Raw genomic sequence first — 7855 nt, forward strand, 5'->3', positions numbered from 1 at the left:
GGATGGATGGAGGCATTGGTGCCATGAGCTGGTCGTGAGGGGACAAAGAACACAGAGGTCAAGTCTCTGTGCAATGTTCAGGAAAAGTTTTATTACGAAATAAATACACTCCCACCATAAAAAGGAAATTTGGAGAGGTCAATGAAAGCAGAAGCCCCCTTCCTGATGGTCCTTGCCTCTTACAGATGCTTCTGGAAAAAAGCTCTGGAGGAAATGCTGGTCTTTCTCCAGAGGAGTTCTCCCAAAGCACTCTTCTCTCTTCTGTTGCCTGCTTGGGTCTCCAGCCAAGGACTCCAGAAGGGGAAATCTTCACAGGGCTTCAGATGGGAGGAAAGACAAGAACGCCCTCGCCCATTATCTGGAAGTGATATTCCACCTGGAGGGCCACAGAAAAGAAACGGCAAAGAGGACTGATGGCATCTGTGCTTTCCCAGGGCGCAAAGGGCATTTCTCATCCTCTCTCCTGCCGCTTGGCTTGAGCCTTCCCGGCAGCGCTCTTACGCCCCGAAGCTCATAGGGGCAGGTCTCAAAATCCCAGTTTGGATCTCACCAATGAGCTCAATAATCACAGAACTAAAGGGAAACTGCCCATGCCCTCTCCCTGAAAGGCCCAGCAGGTACCTTCCCACGGGAAACAGGGCCAAAGAGGGGCTTCTGAGGTGCTTCCTGAGAATGCCAGAGGGACAAATGACCTCCAGAACTAGCGGGTGACCTGCACCTTTTCAAGCAAGGCCCAGACGTCGTTGGTCACTGGCCAAGTGAACACACAGGCAGGGATCTCTCCTACCCACTGCCCATAGGACTGCGCTTTTCCACACGTCCCCGTGGCACAAGCAGGACCTCAGGCTGTAGCACGCACCTGTCCTGGCCACCTCTGGATTTTCTTCACCAGTTTCTCCGGTGGGGGCATGGCTTCAGCACTGCCCTTTCTCCTGCCTTGCACCACCTTCCTGGAGCAGCTGCCTGCGATGGCCAGGAGCCCCCTGAAAAGACACCTTGTGGGCAGGTGCTGGGAGCACAGGGGCACTTGGGTCTCCGTCCTGCACTCACCAGCTGGGCACCTGCCTCTGCGGCACAAGGCCCTTCTGCCAGAGAAGGAGATGGGTTCCGCTGACTGTGTTCACACCCACAGGGACAGAGACCACCCCCAGCTGAAACGCCCGGGGCTGCAGGATGTGCCCTCAGGAACGCTCAGCGTGCCCAGACATGGGCTCTCTCTGGATGCAGCCCGGAGAGGAGCAGCCTCCTTTACCAAGACAGGCTCCAAGAGACACCCTTACCCCGTCCTGCCAAATGTATTACAAATGGCCTGGTGGTCCCCAATGCCCTGTGCTTAGGCATGGAGAGCGGATTGTTCCTGGAGACGCAGGGTCAGAGAAGGAGAAAGTGGTCAGGGCTGTCTAGGCATTCCTGCCATCGAGGGCTCAGGAGTCACTGGGGCATGTGATAAAGGACATTAGAGCTGCTGTGAACCTTGTGTGCAGAGGAAACATCTCCCCCAGACATGCACTACGCTACAGGCTCACCCTCACCCACTCCTCCACGGCTCTCACCTGCCAGCAGGCGCGTTGTCCTCTGCTTTCTTCCCTTTCCCCTTCTGCTTCTTGGGAGCTGTTACTTTGGCCGGAGGATGCCTCGCTCTGAGGGGGAGGTGCTTGGCGGAAAGATTTCCTGTAAGCAGGAGAGAAGAAAACACTTCAGGACAGCATTGAGGAGGCCTTTGGAACGGGAAGGCTCTTCAGATGTGCTCCAGCCTGTTATAAAAGTGTGAGGCCTCAAGGTGACTCCTTCTAGGCCTTCTTTCCTGCGTGGTCTTTGGCCCTTCCGCACACTGGCTTCTCTCCGCCTTGTTGTTTTTCCCCATCTACTCTCGAGGGCTTTTCTCATTCAATGACAACACACTGGTCCCATGAAATAGCTCAGCCTCTCCATGACCTGCAGCTCCCGGCACAATTTAGGATTCACATTGCACAAGGACAGTGCTCACGTTTGCCTCCCTTCTGCACCAACACCTCCAGTGCAAGAGCACTTTGCAGTGCACCCCAGGGTGCCACTGAGTGCCGTGGCAATGGGGGAAAGTTTATCTGGGAGGCATCAGCTGCAGCTGGGAGTGTTGGGCTGCCGGGAGGTCGTGTTCCCTCAGGAATCACTCCAGATGTCCCGTACTGGGAACGCAGCGTCACCTCCGGTGCCTGATGCTACCTGAGCCATGACACTGTCACCTTGCCTCCACTGCCTGGCCAAAGAGGACGGAAGCAGAAGGCACAAACCCCTGCCAGGACCCAGCTTTCCCATTACCTTTCTTGGCCCTGGTGTCCTCTTTTGCCTTCTCCTCTTCCTGCGGGGGCTTTGCAGGTGCCACAGGGGGCTTTCTAGATGGACTGTCAGCATTGTACCTGGAAAGAGGAAAAAGCTGCCAGTCTAAAGGGAGGGCACCACACTTCCTTTGCACCTTGTGTCCATAATGGGGACAGAGGGGCATTAGGGAGCTCCCAAGAAGCCCCTCTTTGTCCAAAGCACAATAGGCAGAACATGCCAGATGCTGGAGGAATGTATCAGCAAGCTGAGGGACTTTGTGAACACCTCCAGCACCTGGAGGGGCAGAAGCTCCCTCATCCGCTTCTTCCAGAGCATCCCTAGCCTTCCTGTGAGAAAGCTCAAATGACCAGCACGAGTTCCAATTCCCCTCTCTCCCACCACATCACTTGCAGGCCCTCCAAAACTCATCTCCATACAGCTGTAGAAAGGCAACACCATCTCCCAGACAACTAATGGGACAAAACACTGAGCAGGATGGGAGCCAGCACAAAGCTCTCCACAACCCCACTGCGCACAGGCTTCACCTTAGACTAGACATGCCCTCCCACAGAAGACATTTGACCCAAGGTAACATGTTCAGGGCCCATTTGATTCATGCATGTCTCACAGAAGACATGAAAACATCCTGAGCCAGTGACCAGCAGGAACCTGCACTTTGATCCACATTGGAAAGACTTCCTCTCCAATGACTTCCTGAACAACCTTCACAAGCACTGGCAACACAGGGCTACCAAACAAGTCGTGGGAAGCTGCTGGCTTGGCCAGCCGGGGCTAAGGAGCAAATGTACTCACTCAGGAAGGACGACAACACAACCAGAGCGGGTCTGCAAAGCAGCAGTTTCGGAGCCTGAGAGGACTGAATCCCTCATCTCTGGCATCTGCAAAGGGGAGAGACACACGAGAGATGATGCCAAGACAGTTGTCTCAGGGTGCACAAGGGCAGCACACTTTCCCACTGCTCAGAGAAGCAGCTGCCTCTGAAACACGGAATTTTTCTGCGCCTCTCCGTGGCCCCTCAGTTGTGCAGCAGAGTAGCTGGCGGGAAATGGAGGAGAAAGGGTGAGAAGACTGCCAGGCTTTTTGCAAGGCTGAGAATCGAGAGATGCAGTCAGGAGACCAGGTCCTGCCTAGTGCAGAGGTCTGGCCTGCAGCCGGCTTGCATCTCTGCCTTAACCCATGAGAGGAGGCTCAGCTCAGCCTCCTTTCACATCTCAGCCTTCCTGCTGCACCTGAAGGACCACGCTGAAGGACGGGGCTGCACTAGAAACCTGGCCAAGGCCACTGGGCTCCAACGACTCTCTCTGCGACATGCTGCAGCCATCACTAGCAGCGTGCAAATGCTCACATTTGGACAGAAAGACGCCCTTCATGGTGGCGAGACTCCAGGGCCCTGGCAAGAGCTGCTCAGCACAACTAGACCAGCACAGCAAGAGCAGCAAGAGGGCTCTGGTCGCACAGGGGCCTTGGTCTGCCTAAGCCTCTGCTTCGTGTCCAGAGAGTGGGGCGAGCAATGATTCCTGCAAAAACAAACCTACTCAGAGACAGAGGTAGAAATGCCAAAGAGCAAGAGGACCAGGGGGATCCAATATTCTGAGCAGCTGCCCCATGGGAGAGATGAAAGACACTCAGGCCCTCCAGCTGCAAAGGGAGAGCACTGAGGTCAGCAGAGGTTTCACGGAGCTGCTTCACATGCCCGCTGGCCCAGGCAAGGGGAGGAGGGATCACTCCCTTGCCCTCACTCCACCCTAGGGCAAGAATATCCCATGGAGGCATCAGGCCGAGCTCCCAAGGGGACACGCAGAAATAGTGTTACCCAGCATCAGGGGAAAGTGCTGAACTCACTGCCTTACTGTCCCAGACACAGTCCAGGGAGACATGGGTTCAGATGTGGTCCTGACACAAAGGAGTACTAAACCATGGCTTTCTGTCAGGAGGGAAGTCTCCTGGGAAAAAGCACACAGGACCGGCCCTTTTCTGGGACTTTTCCCTTGAGCACATGAAAATGAGCTCTGGGCCTGGATGAATTTTTGGGGCAGAGCCAGCACAGCTATTCCCAGGGCCGTCCTTGTTACCAAGTCCTCTGGACGCTCAGGACCAGCTGTCCCGGGAGCTGGCATTACTCTCAGCTGGGACTCTCCATGCACCTGGACAGGTCACAGCAGGCTGACAGCATTGCATTCACTGGTGCTTTCCAGAGGACGACAGGTAGTGCTGGAGGAATGGGGAACTCACTGCGATAAGAGCTTCCAGCAGCTGCTCTGTCCCATTGAGCCTCTTCAGAAAGTCCCTGCAAAACCTCATTTTCACAGCTGCTCCTTGAATTACAAGCGTGCCAAGGCCCTTCAGCACAAGGGCCACGTTCTTCCTGCTCTGCAGGCAGCGGGAGAAAAGCTGCATGGTCTCTTCTATGCACGCCTCCACTGTCTTCCGAGGAACAGAGAGGGCCGAGGCTATGTGAGCGTACTTGAGGGGCTCGGAGAGCTTATGACCTGGGAAGCAGCAGAAGGGGAACGCAGTCACTAGCAGAGAAGCAGCAGCCCCAAGACATCTGGCTTGTGGCCAGTTGTGAAAGCAAGTCTGGGAGAGAGGGAGTGTGATTGTAATGTGCATGATGTTGTCCTGGTGCTTTAAAACCCCCTGAAGCTGTTCTCCACAGCTGCTGAAGGAATTCTAGCTTCCTAACAGTCACTGCTGCCCAGCAGTTAGGCACACCCCAAGGATGTCCCCAGGGGAAGCAAGCGGTTCAGCCTCTCCTCTTACCAGGAGCATAGGCCAGGTCATAGGCGAGGCCGGGAAGCTCTGCAATACTCCGCGACAGATGGAACACGGGCCTGCGAACAGTGAGAAGAGCACGCTTCCCACCACCGACTTGTTCGGTTACTACGTCAAATGTGCCAAGGCGAGTAACTCGGACTCCCTGCAAACAGGAAGGAAGAGAAGAACGATGAGACTGGCAGCTGGACAGGCCGGGCACTTGTCAGGGCGTGGGGATGGTGCTCGGTGCCCTGCTCCATCCTGCTGTACAAAGGGGACAGACAAAGCGCTGGACAAAGCTTTGGAGAAACCTTGGGGCCCTTCTTTGGAAGACCTTTCCAGACGTTTTCATCCCCCTCCTCTTCACCCTCTCAACTCTACCAGTCAAAGCAGAGAAGTCATCCCACAGACACACAAGCTCCAGGAGAAGGCTTCCCGGGGCAGGCCCCGCAAGACACACCCACCTGGTTCCGCATCATCTGCCGCACAGTGTAGTCAGACACCCCTTCCCAGACAGCAAGCTGCTCTGGAAGAGAAGGGAAAGACCCGTCATGCTCTGGGGGCAGCTCTCAGCTGCTCCGTACCTGCCTCAGCCGGAGGATGAGCAGTGCGAGCGTCCTCCAAGAGCACCCCCTCCCCAAACAGGCCCCATTCCCTACAGGGGCTGAGGTGGGCACTGCCTCCAGGCAATACCCTGCCAGACCTGGGGAGGATCCCTGCTAGACCTGAGGAGGATCTCCGGAAGGCCTTACCCCAGCTGGGGAGTGCTGGCACCCCCTGTCCACGCCGTGTCCCGTGGCCAGCGTCCCAGAGCTCCATCCTGGTCCTGCGTGCTCTGGGTCACCCCTGCAGCGGCAGGTGATGAGGAGGCAGCTCCTCTCCTCTTCCTCCTCCTCCTGCACACAGCAGGATGGGGCTGAATGGGGCACTCGGGGTGTTTGCTTTGGAGTCCTCCTTTGCTTCAAAAGGTTTCCGTCGCAGCCCTGCGCTGTGCCGCAGCAGCACCTGGCACCCAGGAGCACCCACAGCCCTCCCAGCTGTCACTGCCCACAGCCAGGACCACAGCTTGGGTGGCTCCTCCCTGTCCCCTCTGCACCAGGACCTCCTCTAGTACAGTGCCAATCTGCCCCACTTGCTCACCACTCTCTGGGTCCTCCTAAAATATCTATTGATCTTACAAAATGAAAGCCAGGAAGAGAAAGGGCCAGGAGGGGTGGACTGAGATGAGAAGGGGCCGCAAAGACCTGGACCAAACCCTGCTGGTACTGCACTGGCCAGGGACCCAAAGAGGGTCGCAGGCATCTGTGACTGCCCCACTCCATCATTACATCTGCCCTACCAGAACTTATGGTTCTGGCAGGTTGTCCAGAGCCAGACTTAGGGGGTGGGGGGCACTGAGACAATCAGAAAATTGCAGATTCAGAGAAAGTTGGGGGAAACTCCACAATCTCTCTGGGCAGCTTCTTCCAGTGCTCGTTACTCAAAAAAGAAGTTTTCCCTCACACACAGGTGGAACTTCCTGTGTTTCAGCTGGTGCGCACCGCCTCTTGTCCTGCTGCTTGGCACCACTGAAAAGAGTGTGACCCTCATCCTCTTGACACCCTCCCTTCAGGTACTTGTACACGTTGATAAGATCCCCTCTCAATCGTCCCTTCTGCAGGCTGCCACTGCCCTTCTTGGCCACAAGAGCACATTGCTGGCTCATGGTCAACTTAGTGTCCACCAGCACTCCCAGGTCCTTCTCTGCAGAGCTGCCCTCCAGCAGCTCAGCCCCCAGCCTGCACTGGTGCATGGGGTTATACCTCCCCACATGCAGGACCGTGCACTTGCCCTTGTTGAACTTCATGAGGTTCCACTCCCCCCACCTCTCCAGCCTCTCCAGGTCTCTCAAATGGCAGCACAGTCTTCCGATGTATCAGCTGCTCTTCCCAGTTTATTACTGTTGGCACACTTGCTGAGGAGGCACTCTGTACCTTCGTCCAGGTCACTGGCGACTAAGTTGAAGAAGACTGGCCCCAGTACGGAGCCCTGGGGGACATCACGGGCCTCCAACTAGACTCTGCACTGCTGATGACAACCCCCTGAGCTCTGCCTTTCAGCCACTTCTCAAGCCACCTCACTGACCACTCATCTAGCCCACACTTCTTGCCTATGAGGATGCTATGGGAGACAGTGTTTAAAAGCTTACTGAAGTCAAGGGAGACAACCTCCACTGCTCTCCCCCTATCTCCCCAGCCACTCATTCCATCATGGAAGGCTAGGGGTGGATGAACAGTGAGTCCAGAGCTTATGGGTGAAGATGACTAGGCAGGCTAACACGGCAGACACTGCTGTAGGTGTTTACAACAAGCCACCAGCTCAGGAAGAGGAAGTTGATGAGGCTTTTGATGGACGGCAGGAAGCCGCCTCCGGATCACAGACCCAGGCTCACCCAGGGGACTTCCACCACCCTTATATCTGCTGGGAAGACAACACAGCGAGGCACAAAAGTCCTTGCTGGAGATGCTGGGGACTGAACCCAGGACCTCCTGCATGCGAAGCAGGCGCTCTTCCACTGAGCTACATCCCCTTACACATGGCATACGTAGATGGGGGGTGTGCTCTGGGGTGCCCTCTCCTCCCATGCCATGTCCCTGACAAGCACAGCCCCCTTGTGCCCTGCTGCCCTCAGACCCTCCCCAGAAAACTCCATTCAGACCCTCCTGCCTGGCCGTGGGGGAAGCTGGCCTTGCCTCTGCCCTGGGACTGCTCCTGCACAGGGCCACCCCACAGAGCGCTGCCC

The 7855-nt window shown here is 56.3% G+C and overlaps 1 non-coding gene across 1 annotated transcript; it reads right to left on the bottom strand.

The window, feature by feature from the left end:
* Positions 1-7570: 7570 nt before the first annotated feature.
* On the bottom strand, positions 7571-7642 carry TRNAA-CGC (transfer RNA alanine (anticodon CGC)). Its single transcript has one exon. It is a non-coding gene; the product is annotated as a tRNA-Ala (tRNA).
* Positions 7643-7855: the final 213 nt, after the last annotated feature.

The sequence above is a fragment of the Rhea pennata genome, unplaced genomic scaffold (genome assembly GCF_028389875.1).
Source record: "Rhea pennata isolate bPtePen1 unplaced genomic scaffold, bPtePen1.pri scaffold_26, whole genome shotgun sequence".
NCBI lineage: Eukaryota > Metazoa > Chordata > Aves > Rheiformes > Rheidae > Rhea > Rhea pennata.